Source organism: Toxotes jaculatrix, chromosome 5, assembly GCF_017976425.1.
Source record: "Toxotes jaculatrix isolate fToxJac2 chromosome 5, fToxJac2.pri, whole genome shotgun sequence".
NCBI classification, from domain to species: domain Eukaryota; kingdom Metazoa; phylum Chordata; class Actinopteri; family Toxotidae; genus Toxotes; species Toxotes jaculatrix.
The window spans coordinates 20,241,412-20,265,055 of record NC_054398.1 but is presented as its reverse complement, the minus strand read 5'-3'; positions in this window follow the sequence as shown (position 1 = coordinate 20,265,055).

Genomic DNA, 23,644 nt, shown 5'->3' with positions numbered 1-23,644 from the left:
CAACTTTATTTTCACATTAACAGTAAAATCAACAGCTTCAAAGATAACTGCATTTAATAAAAAAAAACAAAACAAAAAAAAAACTTTTTCCCAGATGCTGTCCCCCCGCCACACATTTCATCTAAACGTCCTGGAAAACACCTTAAGAAATGTCAGTGATATCTTCAGGATGGTTAACCATGATAGCTCCCCTCCCCCAGACTGCCTGCCTGCCTGCCCACTGTTTCCAGTGCAAGTGCTCTCCATTTGTCTCTGTGGATCAAATGTCTTGGCGACTGCTCTGTTGATCAGCAAGCCTCCTTATAAGGTCTGAGCAGAGAGAGCAACAGCCTTGAGAGATCCCTACCAGCCCTTTCCCTTTATTTACACAGACAGGGTGCACACAAGCATGGAAAATCCACCCTATCGGACTTTCTTCATGAGCTCCAGGAATATCTTTTATTGTCAAATACTCGACGATGTGGCAGAACCGGTCACTTCAGTCTTATTTTGTTCTTTGTAAGTCCTCTCAGTTTCGTACCACAAGATGGATATGATTTACACAAAGTTATGTTTCACCATTAAACAGGCTGTGTAAAGTTGAAATGTTTTCATTGCCATTCCACTAAAAAGGTTGTAAATGTGTGTGTGTGGCTCAGTATTTCAGCGATATCTATAAAATGCTAAATGCCTGAAAAGTTGCCAAACACCATGGAAAGTCTTCCATCTATAAGACTTAAATGACTGATTTCATTTCATATCCCCAAAACTTACAGATTACATTCACAGAGGTTGTTACAGCGCAGATCAAAATTCATATTATGGCTAATGCAGAAACGACAGTGTCCCCCATAGCATGTGAAACAGGAATTTCCTGCGCTGGAGGGCTGTTAACCTGAATCCTAGGGTTAATCTGTCTGGAAAATGGTAATATGACTTTTTTTCTACATAGATTTGGACATGTGACTGGTTGAGTAAATATTCAGGGAGGGCCCTGTGTGAACAGTACCTGCATTCAGCTCTGCAGTCTCCCCTAGTCCCTTTAAACCACTTGCTACAGCACATGGTAACATTGCTTTGTAGTATCTAATTTATCCCAAAGAGTTTAAGCTGATTTAAAAAAAAAACCTTTAAACAAACTTTTTATTAATGAAAAACATACAAGGAATTATTGTGAATTTCTTTGTTTTCTCCCACAGCTGCTATTGATTTGTTTTCTTTTTCTCTTTTTTACCGGCCGGCCAGTCATTTTTCCAGATCCTCTCCAGATAGTTTAATATGCTTAAAGGCTCACATTTGTGTAGTTTATTAGTAAACCACTAATGGAACTTAAGGTATCAGGATTGTGGGGCTTTGCCACAGTAGCAGCTCATTCGCCAGGACTTTACATTTTAATTACAACAAGTTCCAGTTGAGCCCCAGCCAATTAAAAATGATGTATGGTTTTATGTTAAGACGAGTGCCGGCTCTCAGGAAACACACATCCATCAAGCTAACAACATGTTCATTTACCATTTAGGCTGAAGACTGGCTCACTCTGATTGGCTGATACTCCTGCTGTGCTGAGACAACGTAAATTTGAAGTGTGAGAGGCATGTTGTTGTTATTGTAATGGGGTCTCAAGCAGCATTTAATTGAAAGGTTCTTAACTGGCCACCATTTTTCCCCTCGTGGTTTCCTTTACGCTTCTGGTTATTCATGTTTAGGGTTAGGGTTAAAACCCATGTTTTCATTTACCCTTTGCAGCATGCTTTTTTAAAATGTATTTATTTATTTTCCAAAACTGGCTTTTGCATCAAAAACTGATTTCCTCAGTGCGTTTTAAATTTGGCCACCGGGACTCTTTCAGCATTGTCTCTCCAGGTTCATTCAGCTTTTGTTTCCATCCCCATCATGAATCACCTGCTCTTGGGGAGCCGTAATCTTACACTCACAGACATGTAGAAGCATCACCATACATGTAGCTCGAGGCAAGGAAAGTGTGTGTGTGTGTGAGAGAGAGAGAGAGAGAGAGAAACGGGGAGAAAGAAAGAGTCTAATAAAAATCTGATAATACCTATAATGTAAACCTTGTGCAATGTGTTTTGGCAATACCTAGCATTGTTATCAAATTTGAATTGATAGAGACTTCATTCTCAGTATTCCGTATGAGAGTCCTTATTGTAAGCTGTCCACCAAATTTAATGAACATTGGAACAGGATCAACATCTTAACCAAATCAGAGAAGCCAGACAAACAAATTCATGTCCCAAAGGTGAATTATCATGGCTAGGATGTTTGTCTGCATTGTGGAGACTTGGCTTGGCTGCTGAGCTAAAGGTCTCAGACATGCAGTTATACAGATAATGAGGGAGTGGAGCCGGACAGGGGACAATCAGACCTGTGTGTTTGAATGTGTGCATGACAGCATGTGAGGGCAGAGGCAGAAACCCTCGTCAATGCGTCAAACTCGCGTCACGGCTGGCAGACAGTAACAACTACTGCAGCCGACAGCAGCCTTCAGCGGTCAACACAACTTAATGAATACTGTGCAAGGAGGCACAGAAGCTTCGACAACCAATGCTGCAATGCACTGAGTTAATACATTTGGGTAGGTTTCAAATCTCATGCAAAAAAAAAAACATTTGTGGACAGTTGACAAGAATGGAAAAAGCTGAACACATCCATTAAAACACATTCAAGCTGCTTTCCATTACAAAGAATACCCCTGCTTTGAGTCTGACTTTTATAAAGGCGAGTTTACAAGCCACTAGAGAATGCACTTTGATTCATTAATGTGGGGTAAACCTGTTAGGAAATGCATTCATGTTTCTTTGTATATCTGTGAGCTAGTAAAATCAGCCAGCCAGCCAGTTAGAAAGCCAGGCAGTGTGCAAGGCCCTGGGGCAGTCTGGGTAATTACTGGCGACTCATGAAGGCCAAATGAAATGTTTACTCTACCCTGGGGTCAGTAGGCATTATGAGAGCACTCTTCAAAAAGCTTTGACAAGATTTGCAATGGGTCACTTTGTTGTTGTCCCTCTTATAAGATAATTGGCTTTCCACCATAGCGCTGTTTAAAAGCTCTCCTGTACTGTATGTGCACCTTTTATGGGTAGCAATTGATGCCATCGTGTATTCAAGAAGCCGATTTTGTCATGCATATTTTCTCTCTTTGCTGTGACTCAGTTACTTGAAGTTTCCTGTCTTTGCTGCTAAATATCCTGTGTGTTGTGGTTTTAGAAAAATAGGCTGTAAATTATGCTCCAGGGGCAGGACGCAGGTAAACACTCAGGCCATAAACAGCTTTGTTTGACAATCTCGCCCATGCTCTATGTAAACCTCACAAATCAGCTTGCTGAGTATGATCTTTAAGCATAACTGTCAGCTGCTGAGGCTGTGGCCTGGCCCTGGGCTCTTGACCCTTGACCCCTAGACACTGAGTTCACTGAGTGGTGAAGCTTGTGGCTTTTGAGGGCAGACCCTCCATGACTGGTTAGGAACGAGGCAGACACCTTAAGGGCCAAGGGGAGACATTAGCTTCTATGCCTGTATGAGTCAGGACAACATAGACCTTAGGGCAATGACAACCTCAAGCTTTTCACATGTTCCACACTGCTGAGACTTTAATCAAGCCAACTCTGGGTTTATGATTTTTTTTTTTCTTATCGAAGCCATAATACAAGCCTTCAGACTCCTGCCTGTGCTGTAGATGTTATCCCATCAAGAGCAGATACTTACTGACGAAGCTGTAGGGGGCTCATATTTTTAAGGAAGAATATCCTGTGGGAGCTGAAGCAGTGCTCCAAGAAAGCCTTCCTTCCACTGACTTATGTACTGTGTTCATCCAAGATACAACCATATAAAACTTGAAATCAATTTATTCTTAATTAAACTTGGTCAGTAAATAGCTTGTTCCACAAGAGCCGGGGACTCGTTCGGAGAGTGTCAGAATGATTTTGTATCCTCGGCTGAATTGCTGTTCTTGGCAGTAAACAACCCATCATGTCCAAGCCAAAGTCTGTGCGGTCGTAATCATTTTCCCCTTCATTCTGAGCTGGCGCGTTTGCCTTCAGCTTGTTTTCAACAGTTTGTCCAACTTATGGAGCCAAGTGAGTGTTTGAAATGTATTCTTGTTAACTGGAGAAGCTGCTTGACTTCCACTGCTTGTTGGTGATGTGTTTCTTCATGCCCAAAGTTTCCCATAGGTTTTGGAGGTGTTACTGTGCAGGGTGCATATCCTGGTATATGGGAAAGTTTCCCCTTTTATAACTTACATTATCTGCCATGTATCTTTCTATCTACTCTTATGATGTAATGACGTGAGTCACTGTTTCCACTGCAAACAGTCAAATGATGGAAATAAATAAATAGGGGTTAGGTTACCCCACAGTAAGGAAAGATAGGATCTGTATCCGCTGGTTAAGGTATAGGGGAAGTGTGATGGTACAGTAGCAACCAGTTGAGGGATTTCATGTGAAAGCCCCTCTTGTTGGCTTTCCTGCTGTCCAAAATCCATGTGACAGAGATCTCTGTTGGGATAGCAGCGCTGCTTCCCACCACAACAAAGCACCACAGGGCCTCCTGCTTAAAGGCCAGTGCTCCAGCAAAAACTATGCCAGCACATATCCGCTGGAAGCTGAGCTGTGAATCATATCAAGATCTGACAAGAGGGGAATGTAGTTTAGCTCTCCAAACTGGGCTTCTCAGTGCTCTGTAGAAGAGTGACCACACTCTTGAAAAGAGATGAGACTAGTGAGAGACAAAACTAGAAGAGGAAGATATACCTAGAGTGATTGTAAGGTTCGTCAGAGTCATGGCCTCTGGTAACCTGCCTCGGGGACAGTGGAGACTTGTTCAACTCAAATCACACCATCAGTGAGAGGAAACGGAACAGGCAGACTTGTTTTGAAAGCCTGCCCTGTTCAGGGCTCTCTGTGTGGTGCTAGAATCTCAGTTCCTCGTCAGTACAGCGCATCTCTTTGGTATGAGGTCGTCTGTGTGATCCGGGGTGCCATAGGGGCAACTACCCTACTACGAGACAGACAGTCGTACATGCTCCTGGCAATGAGATATGCAGAGGCATTTACCCTTTCATCCAACCAGCAATCGCTTAAATCATTCAGTAAATATGCTCATATAACACAAATACATGACAACACAGTCCTGACATGTTTATGACTTTCCTTTCATCACTCATCACTTTCATTTGCAGTGAATAATAATGATTAAACTGCCCAATTTCGAAAGGGTTTGATGCTTTTTTAAATTTTTTGTCTCAATCCAAACAAATTAAAGCAAGTCAAATGGAAATAGTTTCCAGTAGTGAAGAGTTTAAATCAGATTTTGAATTATTGCTGACGCTGCCAGCATAAATGAGAATGATCAAACAAGCTTTTAGAAATTATCTGTCATAAGATAAAAGAGAACTAAGAATCTACAGCCACACAAGTGGTTGTGTGAGGTTGTACTTAGGCACAGCAATACGTGAAGCTAAATGCTAATTTCAGCATGCTAACTTGCTCACAGTGACAATCCAAGCATGCTGATGTTTAGAAGATATAATGTTTGACTTGATGGTGGGGCAACATGGAAAGTCAGGGGATCACCAAAGTTGTTACAGTTCGTCCTGAGGGGGATATGAAAGCCTTTACCAAATTTTCTGGTATTCCAGCAGAGACATTTTTCTCTAAATCAGGGGATCAGTATGTCTGCAATCTAACTGCAATTAATCCAGTAGTTGTTGAAATATTTCAGTGGTCGGCTTACTGACCGACAGACCATGCTTACTATACTTGGAACCACAGCACAAGCATAGTTCACAAGCAGGTCAGGTTGGATGGGCAGATTTGTGGTACCAAAACTGACAAAGGGAATAAAGCCGAGGTCCAAAATGAACACACGCTCCCAAAGGGTAAGGATGATTAAGCCTGCAGTTTCCTTGCTGTTGTTAATATCCAGTCACATTTGGAGACATCAACTGACTGAGCACAAGCTAAACCCACGATGTTGCCCACATTGTTGAATATTAAAAGCCAAATAGTAGACATATGCAATCCAACAAGATTGCTTATTCGATCTGAGCAGAAAAATGTCAGTGTGTGATTAAAAGTAACACCAATGAAAGAGACAGAATTTTTCCATGAGCAGTGTGACCTGATTAAATCCAAATTTAGAACCAGATCTCAAAAATCACAACATAATGGCACAACAGACGGTTAATAAATGGTGGTAGTTTGCTAAAGGCAGGAGGTGTTCAGCCAAGTCTGATTCCGGTAAGAGGGCTGTGAGATGACACAACACGTTCAGCTCAAACCATCTGCACAACTGCTGGCCAGACTCAGGATGTGCCAGAGCATGCCAACTGCTTCCTGTCTGCTGCCCAGTCCCAGAATGTCAAAGAATGTCATTTGGATCAAAGGAGAAGACCATCAAAGAGTCATTAGAATCAACATGGAATAACAATGTTATGCCAGGCTTGATGAAACCATGATGTGTGTGTTTATAGAGCAGTTGGTTATGGCATGGTGGTAAGAGTTCTTGTTAGCTTTATACTGGAAGCAGAGGTTTAAATCCTGACCCCAGGTTGTCCACTACGGAGCAAAAAATCTAAAACAGCCTCTTGGAAAATGTGTAGCTTTATTTGAGGAAGGATCAAACTGAGGGCAAGTTTCCTAATGAAAAGCTAATAAATGAATGTGTGTACTGGAGGAAGTCTCGAGTGTCCTCTATCCAGGCTACACTCTGATCAGGAATGTTAGTTCACTTCCTTACCTTCTGTATCTGACTGTAATTACAGGCCTTGATATTTCCTGTTCCAATTCACAGTGCTAACAGAGTGATAGGGCCCCTCTGTGCCTAAAAAAAAACAAGCTCATAAGGCTATTTTCAGTGCTAATGGCCAAGATAAATGTAGATTTCTCTGATAAACGAAGGATTAGGAACTATGTGTTTAATAAAGTTTCACCTACAGTTAGTTTGCTTGTCCTGTGTGCCAGAAGGATTTTGTGCAAAAGAAGAAATGGAGCATATTTTTGGGGCTGTGCTGCATTATTGAAAAATGCTGGGTATCAAATGAACAGCCACAATCCAGGTGTGTGTAAAAGTAAATGCTAGCACTTTTTTTTTTTTGCTGGAATGCAGAGACTTGAGAAAACATTTTTTGTGCACCTAGCAAAGGTGGGGGAATGAAAACAACATGGAATGAATGCAGGGCCTCAGAACGCCGTGTCCGGCATGTGCTGACGAGAGCCAGAGACCAGACCTAATCCACACTCCTGGCTCGAACGAACACAAGCACATGCATACATGCAGAAAAGTGCCTGCTCATGCACAAACACCAAAGAAAACTAGGGAAATTGCTTGGTGGGGGGGCATAATGTGACACCAGGTTTTTAAGTTCATTTGCTAATGATCCAACGAGGCAGTTAACTATATCCAGTGGTGGAGCATAACCATAAATACATTTTTTTTCAAGTTCTGTAGTTAAATATACCTTTGAGGTACTTTACTTCAGAATTTGCAATTCTGGATACTTTATACTTACAGTCCCTTACATTTCAGAGGGAAGTACTATACATTTTAATCCACATGATTACAGCACGTCCTCCAACCCAAACAACCATACAGGTAGATTGTTGCTATTCTCGGATACAAACCATAGGAGCGTAACAGTGGCAGGTGTTCTGGACCTTCATAATAAATATGCAATTAAAATTGTGGAGCAGCCCCTGTTTGGTTAGGTTTAGGACAAGATCATGAATTGTAGTTGGAGTTTGATGTGAAAGTCCTGTGATTTGTCGATCCAGCCATTCCATCCCAACCTCTTCCTCACACAGACTTTGTCTTTATCTTTATACTATGCCACCGGACTCCCTCCTTTGCTCCTGTCATAATTACTACAGCCACTATAGTGACTATACAGTCACTTCAGAACAAAATGTAACAATAGGTTGCAATAAGCCGCTTGCACAGGTGACCTATGAGCTCTTTTTTACAGACGGAAAGTCTCTAAGATACCATGAAATTAAAGTGCTGCTGATATATTAATGACTCATAATATTATATGGTAAATTTAACAATCTGAATGGGGCCATTTTGCATGATGACTACCTCTGATACCTTAAGTATATTTTGCTGCTATACAAAAAAAATTGAATGCAAGTAGTAAGTAATAATAAGCATCTGAGATGTTTTGTGAGAAACTAAAAGATGAGTTTGAACATTTTTTTCCAACATGTCTAACATCTGCTGATAGTTTAGTGGTTTGGAAAGCATTCCAGCAAGGTGATGCTCGGATGATGACACACAAGGTTCAGGAATATCCTTCATTTCACCCTGATGAAGTCATGAATCACTCCCTTTCCTTTTTTTCTCCCACATTTTACACCCTCAGAGGACCAGACAAGTGTGTATTTGCTACAGGCTACTGTTAAATGCCCAGGACTCAAAGTAAATTGTCATGTGGTATGTAACAAACTCACTCACAAACCAACTTTTCATTTAATGAGACTGCTTGCTCTCTGCGGGTCTTTCAAATTGTTCCTCTCAGCAGTCTGGCTGTCTGGGATAAGCAACAGTGCTGCGGTGCATGACCAGCCAAGACTAGGCAGAACTAGAGGCCATAAAGCATTCTCTATATTCATCATAGAAAGCTGTCCTGGGGTATGAGTGGGAGCACTGGCTGGACTGCAAGCCAGTCTTAACTCATGGATCCTCCTCCCTCAACTTCCACACATGCATTTTTTTTTGCACAGATGTAAAACTATTTGGTATGCAGTTTAAGATAATCTGATGAAGAGTTCTGTATGAATGGTTCAGACATTTTCCTTAATGCAGGTAATAGTACATGTTAAACACAGTTACACCTGTGATTTCTAACTGTAAATATCATCATCACTGTCTCGAAATGTTAGAGCAGTTCCCTCTGCTTCTTTTTCTCATAATGTACTTGCTCCTGTTTCCAAAATGAAGCAGTAACAGTCATGCCTTCATGTAAAAGTAACTTGCCCCATTTCAATCACTGAGCAGTTCATTAAAAACCCTCTCTCACATGGATACACAGGGAATTCCTCTCCTCTGAGTTCTGTTGTGACCTAAATAGAAGACCACACCTACAAAAATGGAAACATGAGCTTTACAGAGTACATGTAGGAAAGTATATTCCTCAAAGTGAAACCATATGACTCAATCCTCGCTATGTTTTTTAGCTGCAACATCGCCAGTCAGGGGGAAAGGTGTTGGGGAACACAAAACTATTCTCAGCACGCAGCTGACTGAAAGTTTATTATGGTCTTCGCACATTTAGGCAAGCTGAGCATGGCCCTTCGCTTCTTTGCAGTTATTAAAACAGACCCCAGTGTGAGGAGATATTGAATCTAGACTACATTTTGCTCATTCACAGCCACGGGTTGCTGTGTTTACATAATTTACAAAGACGTTGAAAGATTACTGTCAAACGCTGTAGAGGGGAAAAGCCACCATGTAAGTTCGGCTATTGCATGACCACAGAGAGTCTGCACTACGTGGTCCTGTGTTAAATCAAAATATCCACCCAAAGTCTGAAGGCATGTGTATCCAGCTGTATTGGAAAAGCTGTGCTGGTAATGGAAGGATTATTAACAGTTCAACATTTTGGGAAATTTGTTTATTTGCTTGTTTTGCAGAGAGTTTGATAGAAAAGTGATACCATTTTTTCAAGTATGAAAACTGAGAAGTGGAAGGACTTAAGCATCCAGTATTTTAGGTACGTCCCTTCTTTATTATTGTGCACATGCACCAGTGCATTTGGGAACAATTGAGTCTGTTTCCTGTGACAATCTCTCTTTTACAAGTCTCTTGTCATTACTCATCGGTGGCATTCAATTTGTCAACCAAACACTCATAGTCATCTATTAATGTCTGGCTGCAGATGCTGCACGGCCCCCTGAGCAGGGATTGCCTGTTTTTCCTGCTCAAAGTAGACATGGTCCCTTATCACAGCTCGCTGATCTCACATCTATTAAGATGCACCATCTGCACCGCAGCATCTCTTATTTCATCCAGGTTTTTCTTATAGTTTCTCCCCCGACTCATTTTGAGGGAGGATTTCTGTGATGGGGAGCGAAACTTTGACAAGCCAGCCAGCCCACTGAGGATGGTTTTTATTACTGCTCTTTTTGCTCAGCTAACATGCATAGCTTATTTAACTTTGGAAAGCAAAAGACAGCAAAAGAATGACCAATCATTAGTTCTCCCTACTAATAAAGTGTTTTCTGTTCAGTAGTTGTAAGTATTCTAATATTCTTGAGTAACAGTTGCTGTGCTGAGTACTAAGATGCCATTTTCCTGCATTTTATTTTGAAGAAATTCATCTCACTGACCTGGTATGGGAATCAGTACTCAATCACTGTTAAATAAACTGGCAGTGGCAGAGAAACAGACATTTCTATAAATGAAAAAAATGTCACAGATTATGACTTTAAAACAGTAAGCCCACACCAGATTTGTCTACCTTCCCCTGCCTGTGCGAGCAGCTGAGCTGTCAGGGGGGAGGATGGATGGGCCCAGGGCCTCCACATGTCAAAAGCAGAAGTTACTGTAGCGTGGAGAGAGGGAGCTTTTGGTACACCCTCAGCTGACCCCCCCCCCCCCCCCCCCCCCACCACCACCACCAGGTCCTGCCAAAGCTCCCAGACACAGGCAGAGGGTGTGGGTTGTTTGGACACAGCTGGTGGACAGGCCACGGGCTCTGACAAAGATCTGATTGAATCAAGCATCACTCGTCCAGCCGCTGGATCCCTCCCTCCACAAAACAAAACAAAGAAACCCTCCTTTGGTTGTGTCTTGATAGCATAAGAATTTGTTATTCTGCTTGATTTTTATGATTTTCTGCTAAGATGACACTGTTCTGGCACTTTTTCTTCTTCATCTCTGTAGCATTACAGCACATAATGGAGGAGAATGTGCCATGTGATTTAAGCTTCTTTCTTGCACCAGTTGAAGTGGTACTGACTGTTTGAGGGTTTGGAGCATTTTGGGTTATTTCAGCTGTGGTTTGTGCTCAGGCAAAAGGGTGTAAATCCTCAGAGCCTGAACCCAACATAAATCTATATGGACTGTCAGACCTTATTGTGTTTCCAATTTGGCTTTATGGCACTGTACACTTGATATGTGTTTTGTATTTTATTATGGGCAACCAGAGATATCTTGGAACAACTAGCACTGCAGGGGTAATTTTGGATTAATCACAGACTAATAAATGACACCTTATTAATTTATTGTAATATTCTGTAATGACTAATTTCCAAAGGCTAATATGCAGCTGCTTCTTTTTTCTGGTGGTTTGGGTGATTGCTTAGAATATCTTTTTTTATTTTTTCCTTCACAGTATGGTGCTGGTTGTCTCATTTGCAGCTGTTTATTTAACAGTCTGCAGTCTAGTCATTAGGATGAATTTACAAATGACGGTGGAGACGGATACATTCATTTCACACACAATCACCCCTATTGTATATTTACACTGTTGCATGCCTCTCTTTTGTTCTCTGCACACACATACACAGGCTCCTCTACTCTGCCAGCTCATAACTATATTGCTGACATCTCCTACTCTGGCAAAGGAGCCAGTCACATGGCGGCATATGAGACAGAGCAGTGAGGAAACAATCCGCAGAGTGAATCATGTCTCTTAAACTATGTCACTCATGACACCGCTTCAATCCACTCATCACTGTATGTCTCATTCACAGTGACATCTGTCTGGCATTGTACTGTGGTATCACCATAATAACAGATTGGAACAAGTCTCATTTTCCTCTGATGCCTTATTGTAGTGTTCACCAGAGTTTTACTGCCCTGGGGTGGGGGAGTCATGAATAGCCATTCACACATTAGCTCAAAGTTAACAATCACCTTTTATGCACAGCTTGGCAACTGTAGAGACATGATGATCACTGCTAAGGGTCACAGTGTTTGATTTTTTAAATCCAAATGATTTAGAATAAATTTAGGGTTTTGATTAACTAACAACCCAAATTTCCCCCTTTTGACATATTTTTAGCATGTTAAAAGAGATGACTGAACAATTAGCACAGGGATTACCTTGGGAAGTGTGTCTCGTCATAAGCTTTATAAACACTGAACATTCTGTACAAAGTCATCTCTGCTTGTGTCTGTGTAGGTTAGCAAGCTATCAGCACCTTATCGCAGCATAATTCTGTTTTTGGGCCTCTTGAGGGGAGAAACCCAGTTGCCTGTTTAAACACTCAGCAGTCATGGTGTAACATTAGCATTCATTTGAGCGTAAGGAGAGTGCACCAAATTGTGCACACCTTAAAACCAAAACAATGAGCTGAAAGATGCTAAAACACTAACAGAGGGGACAGGTAGAGTTCGGTGACAAACCTGATCATAAAACCGGATCATCAACTGGATCATCACTACAAGCAACTCCTTATAAGCTATAATAAACAGTTTGAAAGAGATCAGTTGAAATACGGTTTTGTTTTATATTGTGGGACTTCAAAAAGAACAAAATAAGTGATTTTGCTCCAGACTGAGTCTAAGAATAGTGTTTCCCCTCAAGCAAGCAAAATATGGAGTGATAATCTTAGAGACATGCTTTTTCTTAAAAGAATGTGCCCTTTTTGAGACTGATATTTTTTGCAGTGTGATCCTCTATTGGCCTGCATTCACTCTCCGGAATAAACCGTTGCCTAATATAACACAGAACAATATGTATGCCCTGACAATGAATTATACTCCTAGTTTACCTCATATTTATATCCTCATACTGGCCTGATCAGCCCCATTGTCCAACTCAATTGCTGTTTCAGTGCCGGCTGAAAGAGACTGATTTGTCTTCATCAAAAAGCGCCTGCAGAAAATGTGAACACTTAAACAAACTGCCCCCATCTGAGCTGCAGAGAGCTCTTATTCTTTCTCTTGCAGGCATATTTTTAAATCCCATCCCATTATGATGGTGACAGACTATATCCGCAATGATGGACACAGCTCTGACACTCCAACCGTCACCTTGCTGACCTGAAAGTGTAGTTTTTTGTGTACTGTGCTGTGTGTCTATGTGTGTGATTGTGCACATGATCCATAGCTGAGTGTCTAAAATGCCTCATGCCAGTAGGAAAGAGGAGGGCGATGACACTCTCTGTTGCTCCCGGCTGTTGGTCGCCTGGGTCCTCGGATCACTCCACACCACATGGATTGTGCAGGAGACAGTGAAGGAGTGTTGGGTTAAAGTGATGGATAAGCACTTGAACAAGAGAAAGAGAAGCTGACAGGGGTGTATACACAGACGTTATGGTACACCACCTGAGTGGCAACACCTTTTGTCCCCCTGACAGCTCCTCAGAGTTTGCTATAACTGATCTCCAAGTGGCTGCTGCCTCTATTGTATGACGAGCTTAAAAAAACCCTACGGTTGGTGATTCCTGATGGTTGATCCTGCAGTTAAGGTGTGTAGCAGGGGGACAAAGTCAAATCAGTCAGTTTCATGAAATCAGGGTATGAACTGAATGTATGAATGTGTGAGTAGAAATACAGGGTTTATGTCACACATAATGAGGCCCAGTACAGACTGCATACAATTAGAGATCTTGATACGCATATTTGAGTTAATGAGTTAGCTTACACTGAGGCTTTTGGAAGTGTTGTCTTTTGTTCTTCGCAGTATTGGCCATGTGGTTGAAAACTCCATTGACAACAAGATCTTTAAACACTCACTTGATAAAATCTAACAAATAGAGAATCTGAACTGTTTTTTTTTTTTAATGAAATTAAATTTTAAGAAAAACAGGGATTTGTAAAGCAACATGTTAAGTCCGTTTATCTCACACTGAGTTTTTAAAGAACAGCTGCTTTCTGCTTAAATTGACAAACCTCTTTCTTGTGTTCTTGGCTAAATGTATGGACTTGATGAACTGTGATTCAGACCAAGTGAGTGTTAGGTTGTGTTTCTGTATCCCAGCTAATGTGTTTGGTTATTTTGTGGTTGTAAGTTGTTTTTTTGTTTTTTTTGGTGACACAACAGTATGCAAAAAGACTCTAACGGTGAGGCTGGACCCACAGTAAGAGAAAAAAATAAAATACATTATTCATCTTAAGTGTGAAAGATCAAAACACAAAGTCAACAAAACGCCAGTCACAATCAATTTTCTAGATTTTCTTGCTTCAGAAAATAAGAAAATTCCATTTTTGAAATAAATGAATTTAAACCGAATTAACAGCTACTTCTCAAGTAAATAGCTGTCATGCGGTTCACATGAAATATGCAGTGTGGAAAAACTACAACCAGCATTTGATTGATGCATTTCATCAGATGGTCACGATCCATCAGTGTTTCCTAAATCACACGTCATTTCCCCAGAAAACATTTATCCAATTTTCCTGCAAATGGCAGCTCTTGAAAATGAGTCATAAATATTATAATAGTGTTTGTCCCTGAACGTCACAGAAGACTGGCTGTTAATGGGCCAGTTTGACCCTCGGCTGTGTCTGTGTGGGTGTGTGTGCACCCACCTGCAATACAACTAGACCTTCCATTTACACGTTAAAATGTAGACTGCTTACAGGGACCTTGACACAAAAAAACATACACACACACACATGCACGATCAAAGGTGATGACTGGGCATAAGATTTAAGTAATTCCCTGTCTGGCACAGATGTTGGATTGTTTTCTGAACTTCAAAAGGTCAAGTGTGTGTTTTGAGAACCCGATCTCAAGGGAAAGCCCTCTTTTTAGCTAATTAGATAGATCCATCCCTCAAAGGCCACAAGTTTGCTTATTTGAGGCTAAGGAAGTGAATTCTCTCTGGTGACACTTTTAATGAGAGCAGCGTACAATAGAAATCACACAGTGGAAATGGTAATGATGTGCTGTGACAACAGTAATAGTTCAATCATTAAGAGGAGCACAGAAGCCATGCACATGGTCCAGCTTTCTTTCATTGTCCCCACCTCATTAAATTCTAACTAAGTGTAAGACGCAGGTTGTTTTCAAAGCAAAGACGCCCAAGTGAAACCAGACGACATTAACAGATACAGTGTGTCTAATTAGGAAAGTGTTGATTGACAGGCAAACGGCCTTTGTGAGGAGACATTCACAGTCATGCTGCAGTTGGTGTGTGTGTGTGTGTGTGTTTGCATATGAAACAGCAAACCAAGGAGACGGGAGATTGAAAGATGGTGCAATGGGATGTGTCACCCTACTTTGTTCTGGGATTTTTTCTTCAAATAATGCATGTGGTCATCAGTGTTTTGTTGGCAAAAGCACATCTAGGACACCACCATCAGTTCTGAGAAAGGCACTCAAGCATTATGAAAGAACCAGACGGCAGAGACACTTTTTTTCATGGCTCTGACATGAAGTCAAGCAGAGGAGACTGTCTTCACCAAAAACAAAAGCATAGTTTGTTCATTCAAGTACCCAAACTACATTTTCTTTAGAAGAAACATGCCGTCAAGCAAATAATGAGATTTGTTTAAAAAACCACCACCAAAAACAAAGACATAATGCGCTGTGATGAGTCCTAAACCTGAGATCAGACAAAGTATAGTCATTTTTGTTACAGTTCACAGACCAAATCACCAGCAGTTGGTTTCACATATGATGTCATGTAGTTTTTGCCAATGGAGAGAGCTGAGATAGATTAGCAATTTGTGTTCAAATTGTCCTTTCCAATCTTTAGAAGCCTGGGTGGCTGTGCTTTCTGTGCCATGTAGTGTAGTTTTAGAGTCTAAGGTCTATGTGGATGGGTGGAATTGGTCCTCTCCAGAGACTCATCCAGCCTGTTTGTCCCCAGCCCAGGGGGGTGAAAGGTGACACCTCCTGCCCACAGCCTTGTGTTTTATATAATGCTCAACATACTTTCCATTCACCATCACATCATCAAGGACAAGAGGGCAGTTCTACATGTTTTCAACATGTCGTCTAAATTTAGCTGAATCTTCTGCTTTATAATGCCTGTTTCCATCTGTCTTTAACTCTTGCTCACTGGCATATTTTTTAACTTGCTCTCTCTCACTTTCTCAGTATTTCACTCCCTCTCCCTTCACTTGTCCGAGGGTTGTTTAGACATTTCCGCTGTTTATAGCCTCCACAGACACAACCATCTGCGGCTGACCCTGACCACACTGCGATGTCCCCAGGGCGGGAACCCATGTTATTATCATCCAGAGCAACATTTGTAGAGTGGAAAAGGATTGTCAGGACCACAACTACACCAGTTTCACATTAGGACTGCATAGCTGCAGAGGGAAGCACACACAAATCCCTCATCCTGGCTCAGCGCTTGGTTGGTGAAATAAAACAAAGGCAAACGGCGAGCCCGTGCAGGGATGGGTCTGCTGATAAAGATCTGTCAGTGGCGCATTTCCACGGGACAGTGGGTAGGAAGGAGGGGAGGGAGGGATTGAATGGGGCGAGAAAGGAGAGTTCAAGCAATTGTGCTGGAGAGCAGGGGCCCAGAGTTTTCCGTAGTTGCAGAAAAACTCCTGCTGTGCAGTGACAAACTAGCATCTCCAATTGAAACACGTTCCTCTGAAGCAGGTTGCCTAGCAAGGAATTTAGGGAATGGGGCAGATTCCTCTGAGGGGCTGCTACCTTCCACTACCTTTCCAAGACCCCCCCCCCCCCCCAAAAAAAAAACATTCCCCCATCAGCCTGTCTTGCAGAGGTGCAGACAGTTGAGACAGAGTTGTACTGGCACAGCCCCAGGTTGATGATCCTTAGGATACTGATCTAGTACAGCATGAAAAAGCCTTGCATGGAAAGGCACCTTTCATCAGAGCAAATTCCATGATCATGGTGCCACAAGTTGAAGGAAAATGAAGAAACCTGTGCCTGCAAGTGTCGATAGGACCGGCAAGGCTGTAAATCTGGTTATCTGGCCTTTTTCAGCCACTAACAAGTCTGTTAAAAGTAATGTGTTACACGTGAAGTGTCGCCCAGAAGTGCGGCTGACCTCATTTTGTTAATGTATTTTTTTTTTGTGGCGGAACAAAGCTGTTGATGGTATTTTAGTGAAGCAATATGACCCGGCGCTGAATTCCACAGGCACACATTAAATTACAGCCTAGTGCCGCTGAAAGCTGCGCAGGATTGCAGTTGAAGATGTACAGCCCCTGTTATGAGGGAAACAGACACTATCCACTGGGTCGGCCCTTTGCAAATGGTTCCCTTTGCCAAGTTAAGAGAGGATAATGCTGAAAAGGGATTATATACAGGCAGGGTAAGAATTTATACAAATAGCTTCCAGGCGACATCTCTCAACCACAGAAATTCTCAAGCTTATGTTGAGTGTATAAAGGTGGAATTCTTCATCAGTTTCTCCCCTGGGGTTTCAATTATGTAATCACACACTCTGCATATATGTATACATAAAAATTACAGACACTATAATGTTAGTCTTTGTGAGTTCTTTTAACAAGAGGATGGCTGAGGTTGGGGGAGAGCTCCCTCAGGAGGTGTTGGTTGCAGTCTGGGGTGCCAAAAAAGCAGATTGTCAAAGAGCCACCAACAGTGATACAGAAACCAAACACTGGAGCCAGTGTGCTAGTTCTGATTGGACAAGGTCTGAAGACTCCGACAGAGAGAGAGAGAGAGATGTAGCAAATCCAGCACAGGAGCACCAGGAATCTTTAGTGAAGACAGAGGGTAAGAGGAAGGAAGGGAGACATTAAAGACAAAAAGAAAGTCAAGGCAGAGAGAAAGCAGAGGTCTTCTTATGTTCCTTATCTGGGTAACATAAGGAATCTTAATAGTAGTGCAGGTTGTGTGCTCTGTGCTATCTCACAGGCGACAGAAGACTGGGCTGGGGAATGCAGCTTGCTTAAAGCAACTCCAGTCCACTGCTGGGGAATTAATAGCAGAAGCACTGCAATGTCTGGGATAAGAATGAAAGGCTGAGGGAGGACACAGATATGGAAAAAAGCAACGGAAACCAGCTAACATCAGGGTCTGATCCTCTGACCATTTATGTTTGAGGCATAACATTTAGAGGGGCATGAAAAATTCTGCAGGGAAACATGCCCGCACGAACAAAGATGCGAAGCTCATCTGCCAAACTGTTTTAGGGACGAGAAGATACTGCCCTGAATTCAAATCTGTTTGGTGGCATGGCTCAACTGAACCTCTCAGTGTTTGTCTTTCCCCCAGCTTTTCCTTCTTGGGAGCTTCCAAACCTTACTCAGTCTGCAAACTTGAGACTGGGAGAGTATTGTATACCATCAGCTAGTGTAGTCCCTCAAACATTCTCCCTCCACATCACATTCCCTGCTAAAATTCCCCGCCTTAAAACCCCACAAATTGGCCAGAGATCAAAGTCATGTTATGCAGATGCAGAAGCACCATGTCTGACCAGCTTTAATGGAATTTGGATGGTTGTATGACAGGTAACCATCTATTAAGGTGCTTGCTGTAGCCTACTTTTATATGCAATACTAGTTCTAGAACTTTACTTTTTGGGCATGTACTAGAGTAACACTTATTTCGTCATGAATTGGTCCTTACATGCCACAGTTTTAAGGTGGAAATGTTGCTTGGTTAAACAATACGGAAGCAGGATTATAGCATACATAAACTTCCTTCGGGAACTTCCTTCAGAATGGACCCTCCATTTGAAAATTTTTATTAAGGATGCTGCTCTTTCATAAATGACTGTTGAGGAGAAAAGTAGAAGTATGATTGCAGATGGTGGATACAGTAGCAGGAAAAGACATTAATTTTGAATAACTGCTGAAAGGAGCCTCTCCAACCCAACTTGAACTAAAATTTCATGTGTTTTCTTGTGTAACCTGAATAGGCAGAGCACGGCTGAAAGGAGCAGTTTGGCATTTTGGGAAATCAGTTATTCACTTTCTTTCCAAGAGGCACTGAGAAGCTCAATGTCTCTCTCGTGTCTGTAAATGTGAAGCTGGAGCCATGAGACACTTTGCTTTGCTTAGCTTAGTTTAGCGTAAAGACTGGAAGCAGGGGAAACATCTAGCCCAGCTCTGAAAAAGGTAACAAAACCCAACCACTAGTACCTCTAAAGCTCACTAGTTAATGTCTTATATCTTGTTTGTTTAATCTGTAAAAAAACACACAAGTGTAAAAACGGCAAGTTGTGGTTTTATGGAAAGTTATGTGCCAGACTATTTCTTGGCCAAGTTAGCTGTTTCCCCCAACCGTTCTCTCAAACATTTCTAGCATTAAGGGTTTTGGTTTCTATCCGAAAGAGATTCAGATAAATAATGCATGTGCTCTGGCCATGCAAATGTGCTTAAAATAAAGGTATTCACCAAATGGTTAAAAGATTTTCTTACATTCCCTCCTGCTTTAGTCTGTGGACCATTAGCAATCAATGATGATACAAGCAAACCCCAACAGAGATACACGCATGGAGGCCAGCAGATATCATGACACTACTATGAGCGTTTGGTTATTACTTCTACCATGTAACAATGCCATAATTAGCATGCTGTGCCTTCTCTTGTTTCAGTGGTTGTTTGTAGTTATTTTGGGAGAGCTTGAGCAAGAGCCAATTAGAGACTCCAAAGGCTAAAGTGTAGCATATCAATTATAATGGTCTGGTATTTGCAAAATGTTTGATCAACAAACAAACACAATGCCAGTAGTCTATTGTTACTGCAGCAGTTTATGTAGACCCTAGAGTCTATTACTGCCTTTCTTTGTGGGATTCTACAGAAACTGTGAAAACCAATCAGGATCTGACTGACTCACTGTATCCCCAACTCATGCATTAACTTGCTTGTTTTAGTAATGTGATCCCATTTGTCAGTGTGACAGGCTGTCCAACAACAGATCGAGTCAACAGACTGAGTAAAGGTGGGCCTTTTGGGGGATCTGGGATGACCAGTGGCCCCTAATTGGTCGCCAGTGTTTGAGTATGGACAGCAGCCAGGTGACTGGTCAAGAGGTCCAGCTGCTCTGTTGACTGGCCCCGCCTTTGCCTTTAGCCATCAGCCTCTGTCCCAGTTACTTGTTTGTTTGTTTTCCTGCCTTTGTTTGGACTAGAGATTTCCTGTGTAAACTCAGAGAAACAAGATCTCTTTAGAAAAAGAATCCCCTCCCAAATTGTATGAATGCACCTCAATGTGGATTTATTTTCTCTCTTTGTGAGAGTAATGTACCAGCAACAAGCAATTACCAGATATCTCAGATGGAATTAGAGGAAAATATGTGCATGGAATATGTTTCCAGGCCAGGCACTGTTTCCATCTGTATCACTGTATCTCATATATTTCAATATTCAAATATCCCAGTAGGTTACAGGAAGTTGTAACTTGCTTAATGAAAAAATCACACCATCTCAGAATTATTAGTTTACACACGCACTGCAGCTTCATGTTCACTCAGCCTGTGCCCAAGCAAACATGTAACCACACATAAAAAGCAGAACAAACATGACAGGCAGAGCAAGCCACATGATTAAGGCCACACTAACACTCCAGGAAATATCCTCACCCATCCTGGCAACCAAATGTATAACTACATTACTGTTGGTGGCTTGAGGTGTTAAATAGAGACATGTATCTCCTAGACAGCCTAATTACTGGAATTTCATGCCAAATATCTAATAAATCTCATGTTAAAAGTGTTACACTTCATGAGTATAAAATATAGATGCAGATGGAATGCACTAAAGCTGGAAGCAGAATTTCCACAAGCTTATAAAACTGGGTCTCCGAGTCAATGGCGTGACTTTCAGAAATGCTCTATTATTGTGTCTGCACAGCTGAAAACACATTGGTTCACACTGGGAATTTTCTTTCAATAATTAATAGAAGAAAGCGTCCACTGAAGGACAAACAGTCTACAAGACACAGGCAGAAGAGTGCAAAGACAAAGAGTTACTGCACCCTTACATGGGTGTATGTGCACACTGTGAACAGTGAATGGACTCTCGCTAATTAAAGCAGATTTGCTAGCGAGCCTCTGTTAGGGGGTTACAGTATCTCAAGGTCCTAATCTTGTTAAAGGGATTGATGATTTAACCAACACATTCACCGCCACTCTGTCACACAGTACGACAAATAGAAACAGCTGTGAAGGGAAAAAATATATTGGTTTGTTGACCAATTGATGTCCTGATGCTCATCAGTTCAGTAGGATTTCATCCGATACACAGCAATCAGAATCAAGTTGCATGTTAGAAGGGAAAACATCACATGCTATATTCAGTGAGATACTCTAGAAAGTATGCCAAGCATCTTTATGGTCCAAAGCCATGCAAGTGATGCTGCTTTTTGCTGTTTGTTGTTTTTTTTTTTGTTGTTTTTTTTACAACACCACCATAAATATCCCATTAGACAAGCTGCAGATAAGCTCTGAAGAAAGACAAGATAAGTGATCGAGAAGGGCGTTTACATTCAGATCAACCCAGTTGAACATTCTGGTCTAGGGCAAAAAGGCTTCTCAAAATAATCAGTGGGCTGAAATGATCTATATCAGTGTAAAGAGACCTGACATACACACCCCATTACCCCATTCCTCCTCTCAGATGTGCAGTAACTGATGGTTCCTCACCTCAAGATAATACTTAGTTGCATTTTTTTGGCCTATTCTAATTTTGGCCTGTTTTCAGTGTAGTTCTGATGTACAACAGAATTAGGTCAAATATCCCTAAATACATCTAAAACTCTCATCTCTGACACTAAAATTAGGCACATCACAAACAAAGACAAGAAAGAAAAATATTTTAATTACTAAAAAAATATTTTTAGTTTAATGTCTGTTCTTTGTGACTGACTACATGGCCTACATGAGGTGAAGAAAATGAAAAGGTTAAATGAGGCACCACTTATGTGATACCTCATTTAGAAAAGCATGAATTCTATTAATTATTGATATAGATCTGAAACAGAACACACTCAGTGTGTGTTTGCAGTGAAGTGCCATATGAAATAGTAGGTTATATCATCTGGTACATATAAGATCTGCCACAACACTGGAAAAAATATCTCATTAAATTTACTCAATTTTAATGTTGAAAGTGGTTGCACGCAATACATTCATCTAAATCTAGACATATTTTTTAAGTTGGCTGTACTAGTAATTTCAAATAAATTATATAAGCACTTTCGGCACGAAAATTCTGAGTATGTGTTACTTTTTTGTATTTCCTTAGTAATTCTAACTAAACCCATGTTTAATTTACTTAAATTCATTATGTAATTCATATATTGTGGTTACATAATTTGTTATTGTGCTTCAAATTAAATTGTTTTATTCTACATTATGTAAAATATGTTGATTCAATTCACAATTTTATTTAAAACAATCAAAATGCATATGTAGATGTGGGGGTGGCCGAGAAACCCGGTATACAACAATGGGTTGTGGCAGTCTGGAGCAATTCCCAATTCCATTTTATTTGACAAAATTAGAGTCTTGTTCAAAAACTTCACAGTAAAAAATGCACACTGGGCCAACCAGAAAGATAAAAGTAAGCAAAAAAAAATCTCAAGAGCACCTCTCAAGAAGAATCAAAATAATTAAATTGTTTTATGCTACTGTCACAGGGAGACCCCGTGCACTAAAGTAAGGCACATGTGCTACACATGTGCCTTACATGTGCTCTTTCTCAGGTAGATTTTATCAGAATGTTGATCCTGGTGTGAAGTGCTGGTGGTGATGTGTGTGGTATGAACATTTGGAGGAGGGGGTGAAGGAGAGAAGACACACTGTGATCGTGTATTTGATTTATTGAATTTAAATTTTGTTGACCTGTCTCCTTTGTTGCACTTCTTCCTCTGTCAGACCAGGAACAGCCAAACCTGAGCTGGAGCGGTCCATTTGGTTAAATAGGGGGGTTCACAGGGGAAGAAACCAAGTGTGGTAGAGTGGGAGGGGTGTTTTGTCTTTTGTGGTGAAATGACCTGTATAAGTATCTTGTTTAAAAAGAAATATGTGTTTTTAAAGTAAGTTTAACTGAACTTCTATTTGATAATATGTTGTTTAGTATTGGGATTATTGTAAGTGTGCTGGAAGAGATAATTGATATTGATTTCTTGGTGCAGTCCACCAGTATAAAAGTGAGGAGGCTGGGGTGGCCGGAGCCTAAAGGAGAAAAGCACAGCTCCTGAACACAGCTCCGGATTATAGCTCCTGGCATGGGCCCAAACTTTAAGGGCATAACCAGAAAGGCAGTTTAGAGCGAATTCTTTTGTTCTGTTTTATTATGATTCTTCTTGAGAGGTGCTCTTGAGAATTTTTTTCCCCCCTTTTTGCTTACTTTTATCTTTCTGGTTGGCCCAATGTGCATTTTTTACTGTGGAGTTTTTGAAAAAGACTCCATTTTATTTTCAAATAAAATGGAATTGGGAATTGCTCCAGTCTGCCACAACTCATTGTTGTATACAGGGTTTCTCGGCCACCCCCACATCTACATACGCGTTTTGATTGTTTTAAATAAAATTGTGAATTGAATCAGAATATTTTACATATGTAGAATAAAACAATTCAATTTAAAGCACGATAACAAATTAGCTAACCACAATGTATGAATTACATAATGAATTTAAGTAAATTAAACATGGGCTTAGTTAGAATTACTAAGGAAATCAGAGTAACAAATACTCAGAATTTTTGTGCTGAAACTACATAATTTATTTGAAATTACTCAAAAATATTAAGTACAGCCAACTTAAAAAAATGTCTGGATTTAGATGAATGTATTGCGTGCAA